The sequence below is a fragment of the Oryctolagus cuniculus genome, chromosome 7 (assembly GCF_964237555.1).
Source record: "Oryctolagus cuniculus chromosome 7, mOryCun1.1, whole genome shotgun sequence".
NCBI classification, from domain to species: Eukaryota; Metazoa; Chordata; class Mammalia; order Lagomorpha; family Leporidae; genus Oryctolagus; species Oryctolagus cuniculus.
This window is the reverse complement of record NC_091438.1, coordinates 145915338-145931387: the sequence shown is the minus strand read 5'-3', so window position 1 is coordinate 145931387 and position 16050 is coordinate 145915338. Positions and strand designations below refer to the sequence as shown.

The 16050-nt window shown below is 45.9% G+C and overlaps 1 protein-coding gene across 4 annotated transcripts in view; it reads left to right on the top strand.

The window, feature by feature from the left end:
- Nucleotides 1–16050, top strand: part of MACO1 (macoilin 1) — a 77546-nt gene that overhangs the window by 4123 nt on the left and 57373 nt on the right. The window contains exon 2 of one of the 4 annotated variants that reach the window (XM_070079064.1): nucleotides 7168–7223. The exons of 2 other annotated variants lie outside the window; for them this stretch is intronic. The gene's annotated coding sequence lies outside the window, so the exon portion shown is untranslated. Of the gene's footprint in view, nucleotides 1–260; nucleotides 450–7167; nucleotides 7224–16050 lie in introns of all 4 variants that reach the window. One more of the 4 variants, XM_070079063.1, reaches the window with a different exon arrangement.

The following is a 16050-nucleotide window of genomic DNA, read 5'->3' as shown; positions in this document are numbered from 1 at the left end:
AGTTCATTGGAGGCCTGCAGTGTTCAGGGTACGGTGGAGGCCACAGGATAGGACATGCTCCTTGTCTTCAAAGCGTTAGTAGTCCAGTAGGCCAGAGGACCACCCTCTTAAATTCATACAGTGCTTTAGGGCTGCGACAGAACTTAGGGTTCTGTTCAAATAAAAGTCCTGCTGTTGGACCAAACTGTAGCTGACTGTATTTAGTGCTTCCCTTGACACATTAACAGCTATGTGTTGCCTCGTGTTATTTTATGATACAGTTGCCGTGAACTGATGTGAGATAGACGTGAGAGAACCTTGACAAACATGGAAACACGTTATTGATAAGAGGAAGAAAAATAAGAATTCTCCCCAGCTGTTCCATTTTCTGAGGTCCTCGGGTTCTGGCACGTGGCCCTCACACACAGAGCAGCCACTCCCCGTAGCTCATTGCGGACGTAATTCTCCAGGTGAGGTGGGGCTGGGCGCTGGGTGTTTCTCAAGGGGATTGTGGGGGTCCCCCCACCCCTCGGGCTCCTGTGCTCCCACCTTTCTTCTCCCTGGCAGTTACAGAGCCTCTCCTGTGTTGAATGTCTATTCCAAATCTCACAGTTACAATTGTTACCCAAGTAGGCACATGAGAATGTTAGTAAGGTGTGTCTTTACGCTTTGGGACACTGTTTTCTCTGTTAGTGTGGTTGGAGCTGTGAACTGATGACTACTCCCCGTCTTCCCGTGCTGGTCTGTGCAGTGCTGCTGCAGAAGCTGAGTGTGTACTGTGCCCGACCGTCCTGCTCCTGCAGCTAATGCCTTTGAAACGAGGCCCGAGCACGCAGACCGCCCTGGTGTTTGTGAGAGCTCTTCCCGTCTTTATTCCAGAGAAGAGTTCGCTGGTCTTTGGGGCGTCTCAGAAGTGACTTTTTAAATCATCAGATTTTACGTCTTTTTTAGCTTCTCCGTTTCCTTTTTCAGACCCTTGTTTAAATATTGTGGTCCCCAGAGAGTTCACTGCCGGGTTTTCCTGCCTCCCTTGTGGTGTCTAGGCCCAGTTTTCTTCTCCTCTGGGCTCTGCTCATTGAGGTCGCTGGAGGCTGGCTGCCTGGAGGGACAGGTGCTCCGCAGCTGAGCCAGGCCCTGGTGTCGCCGCCTCCCAGCCGAGAAGCCTGTCGCTGAGCTCGGCAGGCTCAACGGCCGGCTGCTGCACCTGCCATCCAAGTGACAGGTCTGGATGTTTTCAGAGGAGAGTTGGGGAAGGGAGTGAGTATACTGGAGAAACTGAGATGTACTAATGTGTGTGGTGAAGTGTGTTAGCTAAACTCCTGTGTTTGTGGCGTCCATGAAATACCTTTTAAAGTGTCACACTGGAATGTTTAGACTGTTTTTGTTGATAGTGTGTTCCCTTAAGAAAAGTACGTTCCTTCCACGTTGGTTGTGATTCTTGTCTGAGCAGCCTTAGCGCTGTAGTTGCACTGGGTGTTCCCAAAACCCCCTTCCATGGCGGCCTGGCTGAGGAGGGAAAGGACAGATGGGACCTACTCCAGATGACTTGTTTAAGCACTTCCTGTTTGTCAGTGGCATTCCCTTTTTCTTCACGTTGATTCTTCATGGCCTTGCTTTCAAGAACCTCACCAGAGTTGGAGATTGATCTTACTGGCAGGCTTAGTACTTTCTTTACCCTTCTCACTAGTTGTGTACCTGTGTAGCGTGGACTCAGACCTAGTTCTGGAAGCACTTGGGTTTCTAGAGCCTCTTTATTTGGTGATTTCTCCCCGATCTGCCTGGGTTTTGTGCGTATTTCATTTTGTCATTTGCTAGGCCAACAACTTATGGAGTCTGGAGGGTCAAATAGAAATTTCATGTAGTTAACTCAAATAAAGTAATTGAGTTGTTCTTCATAATATTTAGTATGCTGTTCACATACGCTGATTACTTTATTCTCTAGGTTTACTAGACTTGGATGTAATTATTTTACCTAGATCTTTCTCAAGAATTAGGTCTGGAAGAAGAGAAATTTGACTGAGAAGCTGCATATGTAAAGTGGCATGTGCCGATGGTACACACGTACCCTTTGCTGGACTTTTTTTCCATTGTGGATTCATTCAAATACTTAAAATGATTTCCTCATGGTCTCTCACCTTCAGGTGCATGCATCCTGGCAATGGAAACTTTAAACATTTATTCAGCTATTAAGAGAATATTCTTTGAGACTTCATGTATATAACTTGATATTTGGCTTAACTGGTATCAAATTGATCTCCGCTCATCAGACTTCCAGTGTACCTGTCATCCTGAGCCTTTGAAATTCTTTCATAGCACTGGCCTTTATTCCCTTACATTAAAGACAATAGACTTACTTTGAGCCATGGACTGTGACATCAGAAATAATTTATCCTCACGCTATCTTCTCTTTTTCTTTTCTGGGAGGTTTTTGCGTTCATGGATTGCAGTGTGCAGTGAGTGAATGCACTTTAGGTATATCTGTCTATATCGCTGAAGCATTTGAGCTGTTTGTGATCCATTTCCTGCCCAGTGCAGAGGAGGGGGCTAGAAATAATCCTCTTGTGTTCTTAAATAATATAATTACTTTGTTCATCTTGAAAATACTTAAAACCGTAAGTGGCTCATTGCTGAAGTCAGTACTTTGTCTTGTAACACAAGGACACTTGAACACTAGTGATAACGTGTGTCATGTTTGTGGCCAAAACAAGAATTCCTGTCTTGGACGAGAGAAATACTGAAGCTTGCATCTTCTTTCTCAGACATAGTAAGAATAGTTTTCAGCCGGTGACACGGCTCATTAGGCTAATCTTCTGCCTGCGGCGCCAGCACCCCAGGTTCTAGTCCCGGTCGGGGCTCTGGATTCTGTCCCGGTTGCTCCTTTCCAGTCCAGCTCTATGCTATGGCCCAGGTGCTTGGGTGCCTGCACCCGCATGGGAGACCAGGAGGAAGCACCTGGCTCCTGGCTTTGGATCAGCGCAGTGCTGGCTATAGCAGCCATTTGTGGGGTGAACCAACAGAAGGAAGACCTTTCTGTCTGTCTCTCTCTCACTGTCTGTGACTCTACCTGTCAAAAAAAAAAAAAAAAAAAGTTTTCTTTTTCCAGGTCTAATGAGCTGTTGCTCTTAATTCATTGTGCTTCTGACTTTATCAAAAAATGCATTCTGTTTATATTTTCTTTTAAAAAATTATTTATTCAAGAGGCAGAGAAAGAGAAAGAGCACCTGCTTTTCCATCCACCAGTTCATTCCCCAAATGCCTGCAGTGGCAGCCGGGACTGGGCCAGACCAGGTCTGAATGGGAAGCACCAATCTGGAGCCAAGAGCCAGCAGCTTCTTCTGGGTCTCCCAAGTGGGTGCAGGGGCCCAAGGACTGGAGCCATCTTCTACTGCTTTCCCAGGCCATAACAGAGAGCTGGACCGGAAGTGGAGCAGCCAAGACTCAAACCAGCACCCACAATGGGATGCTGGCACTGCAGGCAGCAGCTTTACCCACTATGCCACAGTGCCAGCCCCTCACCCCTGCTTTTTATTTTTAAATTACATGTTTCTCTATTACAGTGACCATTCTAGGAGAGTGAATGTTGTTGGAATGCAGACTTGACTTGTCCCATTTTTTTGTGCTGTAGTGACTTCTATAAAAAACATCTGACTTAGAATCTTTTTCTGGAGAGCTTCATAAATGTGTTTATAAATTAAGTTTATAAACTGAAAGATTATGAGTTAAGATACTGAGAGTTCTCATAAAGTACATCTGCATTTAAAAATATTTATTTATTTGAAAGGTAGAGTATCAGAGAGAAAGAGAGAGAGAGAGAGAGAGAGAGACAAGGAGGGAGAGATCTTCCATCCATTGGTTCATTCCGCGACTGGCTGCACCAGCCATGTCTGGGCCAGGTTTTTCTCTGATGTGAGTGGTAGGTTCCCAAGTACTCGGGCCATCTTCTGCTGACTTCCCAGGCACATTAGCAGGGAGCTGGATCAGAAGCGTAGTAGTCAGAAGTCAGGCTAGTACTTTGACATGGGATGCGGGCATTGCAAGCTGAGGATTAACCCGCTGCACCACAATGCGGGATCCACATCTGCTCATTTTTAAAAATCTTGTTTCTCTTGGGAGAATTGATGAATCATATAATCTGAATGTGTACATAAGAAGGGGTATATGGAAGGAAAATACTCACTGAACATCTAGTAGGTTGCAAAAGTCTAGGCAGTAGATAAATATGTGGACTTTGAAGTCATGGACTTGAATTCAAGTAATATCTGACACTAGTCGTGTGATCTTGAGCAAATCATTTATTTTATAAAATATTTTTTATTTATTTGAAAGGCAGAATTAAAGAAGACAGAGATAATCCTTTTTTTTTTTTTTTTTTTAAGATTTATTTTTTGTCTGAAAGAGTTACAGAGAGAGACAGAAAGAGAAAGGCCTTGCATCCACTGGATCACCTCCCAAGTGGCCACAACGGCCAGAGCTGAGCTGATCCAAAGCCAGGAGCCAGGAGCTTCTCCCAGGTCTCCCACATGGGTGCAGGTGTCCAAGCACTTGGGCCATCCTCTGCTTCTTTCCCAGGTGCATTAGCAGGGAGATGGTTTGGAAGTGGAGCAGCCAGGACTTGAACCAGCGCCCATATGGGATGCTGGCACTGCAAGCCAGGGCTTTAATCTGCTGTGCCACAGTGCTAGCCCCAAGAGAGAAAATCTCCTATCTGCTGACTTACTCCCCAGATGGCAGCAATGGTCAGGGCAGGGCCAGACTGAAGCCAAGAGCTTCTTCCAGGTTTCCTACGTGGGTAGCACTCAGGGAGCTGGATAGGAAGTGGAGCAGTCAGGACACGAACCAGCACCCATATCGGCGTCACAGGCAGTGGCCTTACTTGCTACGGCACAATATCTACCCTGTCATTTATTTATTTAAACCCCAAATTTTTTCATCTGTAAGATGAGACTGTTACCTATTTTATAGAGTTGTTAACAAGGAGACTATAGTTCACCAGTGTCCAAGTTTTTTCTTTTTTAAAAAGATTTTATTTATTTATTTGAGAGGTGGAAAATCAGGCAGGGGGAGAGACAGAGAGGAAGATCTTCCATCCACTGATTCACTCCCTAAGTGGCCGCAATGGCCGAAGCTGAGCCTATCTGAAGCTAGGAGTCAGGAGCTTCTTCCAGGTCTCCCATGCAAGTGGCGGGGGCCTAAGCACTTGGGCCATCTACTACTGGTTTCCCAGGCCACAAGCTGAGATTGGAAGAGGAGCAGCCAGGATGCTAACCACCTCCCATATGGGATGCCGGCACCACAGGAAGAGGCTTAGCCTGCCACGCCACAGCACTGGCCTCCCATTGTCTAAGTTTTTGCTTCCTGCAGTTTCAGTCACTTATGATTAACTGTGGTCCAAAAATATTTAATGGAAAAAATTAGGAATAAAGATTCATAAGTTTTAAATAACTTTTATTGTTATTATAATTTTTCTATTTATCATTAGCTAGTTCTTATTTCTTACTGTGCCTAGTTTATAGATTAAGCATTATCATAGATATGAATGAGGAGAAAAAAACATAGAGTATGTCAGGTTCAGTACTATCTGTGGTTTCAGGCATCCACTAGGGGTCTTGGAACATGGCCCTTGTGGATAAGGGGAGACTGCTGTCATTTGAGATAAGTCACATAAAATACTTAGCTTAGCATAATACCTGATACCGACAAATTGCACCCAAAGCTGTTCACTGTTACACTATTGCTATTATATTTTTATCTTCATTATCTTATTTAGTACCAATGAGTGTTAGCTTCCATTTATCAAGTGAGGAAGCCAAGGTTGCCAGAGACTTGGCTTGATAGAGACCCATATTTGTGTAACTCCAAAATCTACGCTCTTGTTTCATTATATTGTGCCATTTTACCCTTTAAACAATTTTGTTTATTTATTTTCTTTTGAAAGGCAGAGTGGTAGATATGCGGGATAAACGGAGGGAGAGAGAGAGAGATCTCTTTGATGTACTGGTTTTCTCCCTAAGTGCCTGGAACAGTAGGGCTGAGCCAGGCTGAAGCCAGGAGCCAAGAACTTTCAGATCTCCCACGTGGGTGGCAGGAACTCAAGTTCTTGGGCCACCATCTGCTGCCTCCCAGGTGCAGTAGCAGGCAACTGGATGGGAAGCAGAAGCGTGCCTTGATGCCAGCCACTCCTGATATGGGATGTGGGCATCCCAAGTAGCCACTTCACTCGCTGCGCTTAATGCCCATCCCACGGCACCGTTTCTGAATGGTACTTATGTGCAGTAATTTATCTAATACTTTCAAACCCTGTTCTACATGCAGGACAAGTGTCATTTTCTTCATTTTCCAGGTGAAGCAGTAGGTACCAGGAATGTCTTGCCCAAGGCCCATTAACCTTTTTCCTTCTCAAAATGGGAATCTCTCTTTCTATTAAATAAAAAAAATGAAAATAGATGAGAATTTAATACAGAATGTGATGCTAGACCAGGATATGTCTATTTGTCTGTGAGTATAAAGGACATTAGTGAGATAATGACTGAAATTTGAATTACATCTGTAGGCTAGACAATAGTGACAATAGTGCTATATGAATGTTCATTTCTTGCTTTTGCTAATTGTACTGTGGCTATATAAGTGAATGTCCTCATTTTGGAGATATTCAGGGATAAAGGGGAATTATGTCTAAAATTTATTTTCAGAGGGTTTAGAAAAAATATGTTTACACATATAGGGAGAGAATGTTAACAGACACTTGATAAAATGTTTTTATCAAGTGTTCTACATGGAATCTCAATGAACTAAGGGAATTCTTTGTGCCATTTTTGCAGCTTTCCATAAATCTGAAATTATTTCAAAATGAAACGTTAAATAACACATACTAGTTATAAAAAAGCTTAAGCGGTCTGACAATGTCTAATAATGATTTCCTTGTAAAAGCCCATAGTGGTTCTGCCCCAGGATTCTTGCTGTTGTATGATTTATAACTGTAGTTTATCTTTTCTGTAGAAACAAGTGTATTGCTTTCCCAACAAAAACAGGATCCCATCTTATGGTCCACTTCTTCACCCAGAGACTCACCTGACGCATTGGGCAGCAGCACAGGGTCCAGGTAGAATGACCGCTGTGCTCTGCAGACTCCTGCTCTATCCCTGTATGCTTTCAACAGTGCCCTGAGCCCGACGATTCCTTGTTCCTCAGGTTTCCGTCCTGTGAAATGCCAGGTGCCTACCTCACAGTTGTGAGGATAAAATAAGGTAATTACCATGAAAGCATTTGGAAAAGTTGCAAGTATGAATAAGTGCAAAGTGTAATTAAGTCGATCATCACTATTGATGACAGGATTGTATACTGGATCACTTTGCAGCGAGTCTCTAGTGTTTATACGACGCTAGCACACTTTTCCTAGGGCCTCTGGGTTGTTTTGCTTCTTTATCCTTTTCCTTCCCAGCCTACATAGATTCTACATGGTGTTAAATGTTTTTGAAGCAGAAATGTTAAACCCCAAACTCCCCTCTTGTGTTGGGGTACAGTACCTGTGTTGAATGTTCTGTATTCTCTGTGGTCCTTTATGAAAACCCCCACCGCGGGCCAGCACTGCGGCTCAGCGGTTGGAGCTCTGATCGCAGCACTGTCACCCTGTATCACAGTGCCAGTTCCAGTTCTTACTACTTTGCTTCTGATCCAGCTTCCTGCTCATATACCTGGGAAGGCAACAGAAGACGACCCAAGTGCTTGGGCCCCTGCCACCCATGTGGGAGACCAGGATGGAGTTCATGGCCCTTGGCTTCAGGCTGGCCCAGTCCTGGCTGTTGCAGTCATTTGGGGAGTAAACCAACAGATGGAAAATCTCTCTGTATTTCTGTCTCTCCCTCTTTTTCGGATGCTCTGCCTTTGAAATAAATAAATGCATCTTAAAATTAATTATTTTTTTTAAAACTATGCAACAGAATTCTCGAAAGCTTTTTTAGCAATTTCCATCATGGATAATTTTTTTTCTTTTAAACTGTTAGATATGTCATTTCAGTGGCTGTGTGTCTATGTGTATGAGTGTGTGCGTGTGTAGGTGACTCTGGAATGATTCCCTTTGCAGTCTGCAGAAGGCTTAGAATAGAAAAGAGAAGTATAGAACAGCTTGGATCTTCCCTCTTTCCTGGATTTTACACAAGAGTGTGCTTGGAGAATCAGCAGTGGTTCTAGTCTATTTTATCTTGAGGCTCACACATCATTTCCCATAATCTAGCATTTCTCAATTTTATCTTTTGTTTTAGAACCTCTTTTTTTTTTTTTTTTTTTTTTGACAGACAGAGTGGACAGTGAGAGAGAGAGACAGAGAGAAAGGTCTTCCTTTGCCATTGGTTCACCCTCCAATGGCCGCCGCGGCTGGCGCGCTGCGCCTATCCGAAGGCAGGAGCCAGGTGCTTCTGGTCTCCCATGGGGTGCAGGGCCCAAGCACTTGGGCCATCCTCCACTGCACTCCCGGGTCACAGCAGAGAACTGGCCTGGAAGAGGGGCAACCGGGACAGAATCCGGCACCCCGACCGGGACTAGAACCCGGTGTGCCGGCGCTGCTAGGCGGAGGATTAACCTATTGAGCTGCGGCGCCAGCTCTGTTTTAGAACCTCTTTATGCTCATAAAAATGATCAAGAACCTCAAAGAGCTTTCATTTATGTGAGATTTACCTATAAATATTTACTTTGAAATTAGAAGTGAGAAAAATTTAAACATTCTATTAGTTCATTTTATTTTATTTTATTTTATTTTTATTATTTTTATTTTGACAGGTAGAATTATAGACAGTGAGAGAGAGACAGAGAGAAAGGTCTTCCTTCCATTGGTTCACTCCCCAAATGGCTGCTCTGGCTGGAGCTATGCCGATCCGAAGCCAGGAGTCAGGTGCTTCTCCTGGTCTCCCATGCCGGTGCAGGGCCCAAGCACTTGGGCCATCCTCCACTGCCCTCCCAGGCCACAGCAGAGAGCTGGACTGGAAGAGGAGCAACCGGGACTAGAACCCCAGCGCCCATATGGGATGCCGGCACCGCAGGCAGAGGATTAACCAAATGAGCCATGGCACCGGCCCCTGTTAGTTCATTTTAAATAACAATAATAGACCTATGAAAAAAATGATGAAGTTTACATTTTTGCATATCTCTTTAATGTCTGGTCTAATAGAAGATGCCTTGAGAGGCCGTTGCTGTGTAGTTGGTACAGACTCCGCCTGTGGGGCCGGGCGCCGTGGCTCACTTGGCTAATCTTCTGCCTGCGGCGCCAGCATCCCATATGAACGCTGGGGTTCTGTCCCAGTTGCTCCTCTTCCAGTCCAGCTCTCTGCTGTGGCCCGGGAAGGCAGTGGAGGATGGCCCAAGTGCTTGGGCCCCTGCACCTGCATGGGAGACCAGGAGGGGGCACCTGGCTCCTGGCTTTGGATAGGTGCAGCGCTGGCTGTAGCGGCCATTTGGGGAGTGAACCAATGGAAGGAAAGTCTGTCTCTCTCTCTCACTGTCTGTAACTCTACCTGTCAAAAAAAAAATAAATAAATCTTTTTTTTCTCATTTTTTTTTAACTTTTATTTAATGAATATAAATTTCCAAAGTACGATTTATGGATTACAATGGCTTCCCCCCCATACCGTCCCTCCCACCCACAACCCTCCCCTTTCCCACTCCCTCTCCCCTTCCATTCACATCAAGATTCATTTTCGATTATCTTAATATACAGAAGATCAGCTTAGTATACATTAAGTAAAGATTTCAACAGTTTGCTCCCACACAGAAACATAAAGTGAAAAATAATAGATGATTTTTTTAAATGATGATGAAATCAGATCAGACCTATTGTCATGTTTAATCCCAGTGAGAGTCAAGTTGGGAGTTGATAATTTCTTTCTTTCTTTTTTTTTTTTTTTTTTTTTTTACAGAGGATCAGTTTAGTATGCATTAAGTAAAGATTTCAACAGTTTGCACCCCCATAGAAACACAAAGTGAAATATATTGTTTGAGTACTCATTATAGCATTAAATCTCAATGCACAGCACATTAAGGACAGAGATCCTACATGAGGAGTAAGTGCACAGTGACTCCTGTTGTTGACTTTACCAATTGACACTCCTGTCTATGGCATCAGTAATCTCCCTATGCTCCAGTCATGAGTTTCCAAGGCTATGGAAGCCCTCTGAGTTCTCTGATTCTTATCTTGTTTAGACAAGGTCATAGTCAAAGTGGAGGTTCTCTCCTCCCTTCAGAGAAAGGTACCTCCTTCTTTGAAGACCTGTTCTTTCCACTGAGATCTCACTCACAGAGATCTTTTGCCAGAGTGTCTTGGCTTTCCATGCCTGAAATACTCTCATGGGCTTTTCAGCCAGATCTGAATGCCTTTAGGGCTGATTCTGAGGCCAGAGTGCTATTTAGGACATCTGCCATTCTATGAGTCTACTGAGTATCTCACTTCCCATGTTGGATCACTCTCCCCTTTATTTATTCTATCGGTTAGTGTTAGCAGGTACTAGACTTGTTTATGTGCTCCCTTTGACTCTAAGTCCTTTTATTATGATCAATTGTGAACTGAAATTGATCACTTGGACTAGTGAGATGACATTGGTACATGATGGGATTAAATTGGAGTCCCCTGGTATGTTTCTAACTCTACCATTTGGGGCAAGTCAGCTTGAGCATGTCCCAAATCTTAAAAAAAAAAAACTCTGCCTGTAACTCCAGCATCCCATGTGGATGCCAGTTCCAATCACAGCTGCTCCACTTCTTTTTTTTTTTTTAAGATTTATTTATGGCTGGCGCTGTGGCTCACTAGACTAATCCTCCGCCTGTGGCGTCGATACCCCAGGTTCTAGTCCTGGTTGGGAGCCAGATTCTGTCCTGGTTGCTCCTCTTCCAGTCCAGCTCTCTGCTGTGGCCCGGGAGTGCAGTGGAGGATGGCCCAAGTGCTTGGGCCCTGCACCCGCATGGGAGACCAGGAGGAAGCACCTGGCTCCTGGCTTTGGATCAGCTTAGCATGTTGGCTGTAGCGGCCATTTGTGGGGGTGAACCAACGGAAAGAAAGACCTTTCTCTCTGTCTCTCTCACTGTCTAAATCTGCCTGTCAAAAAAAAAAAAAAGATTTATTTATTTATTTGAAAGTCCGAGTTACACAGAGAGAAAAGGAAAGGCAGAGGCAGAGAGAGAGAGAGAGAGAGGCCTTTCATCCGCTGGTTTACTCCCCAGTTGGCTGCAATGACCAGAGCTGAATGATCCGAAGCCAGAAACCAGGAGCTTCTTCTGGGTCTCCCATGCAGGTGCAGGGGCCCAAGGATTTGGGCCATGTTCTACTGCTTTCCTAGGCCATAGTAGAGAGCTGGATTGGAAGTAGAGCAGCCGGGACGTGAACTGGCACCCATATGGGATGCCGACACTGTAGACAGCGGCTTTACCTGCTACACCACAGTGCCAGCCCCATGCTCCACTTCTGATCCAGCTCCCTGCTAATGCACCTGGGAAAGCGGTGGAGGATGACCAAGTGCTTGGGCCTCTGTACCCATGTAGGAGATCCGGAAGGTCTATTTTTTTTTTTTTTTCAGATGGAAAGATGATGCACAGGTGACTAGGAAGAAAATATGAACAAAGCAGCATCAATAAAGATAAACAAACAGCTTCTGCCTAGAGGATCCCCATACACCACTCCTAGGTGGTGCTGACTGCCAGATCACCAGTCCTTTGGCCTGCTTACCACTGGCTCTGACTCAACAGTGGTTCTGAAGACGTTTTGTTTTGTTTTTTTAAACATTTTTTTTTTTTTTTTTACAGGCAGAGTGGACAGTGAGAGAGAGAGACAGAGAGAAAGGTCTTCCTTTGCCGTTGGTTCACCCTCCAATGGCCGCCTTGGCCAGCGCGCTGCGGCCGGCACACCGCGCTGATCCGATGGCAGGAGCCAGGAGCCAGGAGCCAGGTGCTTTTCCTGGTCTCCCATGGGGTGCAGGGCCCAAGCACCTGGGCCATCCTCCACTGCACTGCCTGGCCACAGCAGAGAGCTGGCCTGGAAGAGGGGCAACCGGGACAGAATCCGGCGCCCCAACCGGGACTAGAACCCGGTGTGCCGGCGCTGCTAGGCGGAGGATTAGCCTAGTGAGCCGCGGCGCCGGCCCTTATTTTGTTTTTATTTAACAGGCACAGTGACACAGAGAGTGAGATTGAGAATGATCTTCCATCTGCTGGTTTACTCCCCAAATAGCCTCAACAGCCTGGGCTGGGCCAGGCAGAAGCCAGCAGCTAGGAACTCCATCTGTATTCTGTGTGGGTGGATGTCTTCTGCTGCCTTACCAGGCACATTAGCAGGGAGCTGGATTGGAAGGAGAGCAGCTGGGACTCAAACTGGCAGTCTGATATGTGGTGCCAGCATCGTAGGCTGGGGTTTAACCTGCTAAGCCACAACACTGGCCTCTCCTATCTTCCTTGTAACTCTGTAGTTTGGGTCAAAGCTTTACTGTCAATCCTAAATACCCCTCTGTACTACAAATCATTCATTCCACAACTATTTATTGGGGAAGAAGGTTTGTAAGTTCCTGTAGTGCAGTGTACAAGGTGCTGTACTGGACACTGGGCAGACAAAGCCAGGAACAAACGGGCAGCTCCTGTGATCTGTCGGCTTTACATATAAAGAGCTAATTACACACAATGTCATTGAATTATAATTGTCATTAATTGTTCCTATAGTATAGAATGCTATGCGAGCACTCAGTGGGGTTCTAGTACTTTGAGATCAAGGAGGCTCCTGTGAGAAAGTAGTGACCATGCTGTGTGCAGGATGATGGCAACAGGAGTGCTTCATGTAGGTTTAATTGTGGTTAGGTAGGGATCTTCTCTGTGATTCAGAAAGAGATGCAGAAAAATGGAAGAACTGACCCTGGACAGGTTGAGGGGTGGACAGTCAACAGGTTGGAGATAAGTACTGGTATCTGATTAGGGCATTGTCTTCTGAGACTTGCCGGAATTAAGTTGCAGTTCCGTAATAGTGAGAAGTTTATACTAAAGACCAGCTATCCTAGTCTGTTTCTGTAGCTATACCTGAACACCTGAGACTGGATAATTTATGAAGAAATTATTTCTTACGGTTCTGGATACCGAGAAGTCCAGGAGCATGGCACGGCGTCTGTTCACATCCAGTGAGGGCCTTCTTGCAGCAGAAACACGGTAAAGGGCAAGATGTGGCCAGATAGAGCAGCTGAGTGTCAACTCAGGTCTCTTCCTCTTTTTTTTTTTTTTTTTTAAGAGCTATTGATTTATTTGAAAGGCAGAGTTACAGAGCAAGATCTTCTGTCCACTGTTTTACTTCCCAAATGGCCAAAATGGCTGGTGCTGAGCCAGGTCAAAGCTGGGAACCTGGAGCTCCATCCAGGTCTCTCATGGGGTGTCAGGGGCCAAGCACTTCGGTCATCCTTCTCTGCCTTCCCAGGCACATTAGCAGGGAACTGGATCAGAAGTGGAGCAGCTGGGACTCAAACCAACTCTCATATGGGATGGCAGCATTCCAAGTGATGGCTTAACCCACTGTGCCACACGTTGGCCCCTCTTCCTCTTATGCAGCCACCAGTCCTATCACAACTTTATCTAAGCCCAAAGGCTCGCCCACCGAATACTGTCAACATGAAAATCTAGGGATTAAGTTCCTTCTTTTTTGTATTTTATTTTTATTTTTAAATTAAAAAAATTATTTATTTATTTGAAAGTCCGAGTTACACAGAGAGAGAAGGAAAGGCAGAGGCAGAGGCAGAGAGAGAGAGAGAGAGAGTCTTCCATCCGCTGGTTCACTCCCCAATTGGCTGCAATGCCTGGGGCTGTGCCAGTTTGAAGCCAGGAGCCAGGAGCCTCCTCTGGGTCTCCCACGCAGGTGCAGGGGCCCAAGGACTTGAGCCGTCTTCTACTGCTTTCCCAGACCATAGCAGAGAGCTGGATCTGAAGTGGAGCAGCCAGGACGTGAACTGGCGCCCGTAGGAGATGCCAGCTGGCACTGCAGGCAGCGGCTTTACCCGCTACACCACAGTGCCGGCCTATATATTTTTTTTAAAAGATTTTATTTATTTGAGAAGCAGAGTTAGAGAGAGAGAGAGAGAGAGAGAGAGAGAGAGGTCTTGGGGCCAGCACTGTGTCGTAGCAGGCAGAGCTTCCACTTGCAGTGCCGGCATCCATATGGGCAACAATTTGAGTCCTAGATGCTCCACTTCCAATTCAGCTCTCTGCTATGGCCTGGGAAAGCAGTGGAAGATGGCCCAAGCCCTTGGGCCCCTGCATCCGAGTGGGAGACCCGGAAGAAGCTCCTGGCTCCTGGCTTTGGATCGACACGGCTCTGGCCGTCATGGCCATCTGGGGAGCAAACCAGTGGATGGAAGACCTCTCTCTCTTTCTTTCTGTTTCTGCTTCTGCCTCTGTAACTCTGCCTTTCAAATAAATAAATAAATATTTAAAAGAGAGAGAGAGAGAAAGTCTTCCATCTGCTGGTTCACTCCCCATATGACTGTGACGGCCAAAGCTGGGTCGATCCAAAGCCAGGAGCCAGGAGCTTCTTCTGGGTCTCCCACATGGGTGCAGGGGCCCAAGCACTTTGGCCATCTTCCACTGATTTCCCAGGCACATTAGCAGGGAGCTGGCCACAGCACTGGCCCCAGAGATTAAGTTTCAACATGAGTCTCAGAGGGACATTCAAACTATGGCACCAGTGCTCCTCAATTCCGAGTTATGCACAAACGGCCTAGAGATCACATTAAAATGCAGGCTCAGAGTCAGCAGGGCTGAGGTGGGTCCAGAAATTCTGCTTTTCTAAAACGCTCACACGTGACGCTGATGCTGCTGGTTCATTGGCCATGCTTTGAGGAACCAGACTGAGTAGAAATGGCCAGCGTGAGACTTCAGCAGATGCACAAGCCCTATAGGGACTAGATGTATATTCTAGAGGTGATGCCCAGTGGAGGAGAGAATAGATAACAGAAGATAAAGCTGTTTGGTGGTAGAAGCATCGCTCTTTGTTCTGAGCACTTAGGACTGAGACAGATTGCTACCACTGCAGCTCTGAAATATTCCATAGACTCATTTCTGCGGTGAGGACAGAGTGAGTGGAATGTCCACTAGTCTGCCTAGGGAAAAGGTCAGCCCCTGAAGATTGATGGTCACCCCATGTAATTATGTGGGCTCCAGAGCACGAGCCAGGTGACAAGCAGCTAGAGGTCCTGAAGAGAAGGTGCACTACACCTGGAAACAGAAGCTTGTTCAGTACTGCTTCTCATTAATCATAGGTTAATCATCAGAGATTAATCCAGAACTGGAAAGTGTCATTAAATATTCAGGTAAAAACTGATTTAAATGTAGGAAGAGAATGAGGGGGGAAAAGCAAAAAACAAACTTGGGCTGGCATTGTGATGTAGCAGATTAAGCTGCCACCTACAACACTGGCATCCCATATGGGTACCAGTTTGAGTCCCAGCTGCTCCTCTTCCTATACAGTTTTCTGCTAATGCTCCTGGGAAAGCAGTGGAAGACAGTCCAGTCACATAGGCCCCTGCACCCACTTGGGGGACCTGGAAGAAGCTCCTGGCTCCTGGCTTTGGATCAGCTCAGCTCTAGCTGTTGTGGCCATTTAGGGAGTGATGGAAAATGGAAGACCTCTCTCTGTCTCTCTGTCTCTCCCTCTCTCTCTCTGCCTCTGTTTCTCTGTAACTCTGCCTATCAAATGAATAAAATAAATCTCAGGGCCGGTACTGTGGCTCACTTGGTTAATCCTCTGCCTGTGGCACCAGTGTCCCATATGGGTGCCGGGTTCTAGTCCCGGCTGCTCCTCTTCCAGTCCAGCTCTCTACTGTGGCCCGGGAGTACAGTGGAGGATGGCCCAAGTGCTTGGGCCCCTGAACCTGCGTGGGAGACCAAGAGGAAGCACCTGGCTCCTGGCTTCGGATCGGCACAGCGCCGGCCGTGGCAGCCATTTGGGGAATGAACCAACGGAAGGAAGACCTTTCTCTCTGTCTCTCTCTCTCACTGTCTATAACTCTGTCAAATAAATTAAATTTTTTTTAAAAAAATTAAAATAAATCTCAAAAAAACAAAAACCCC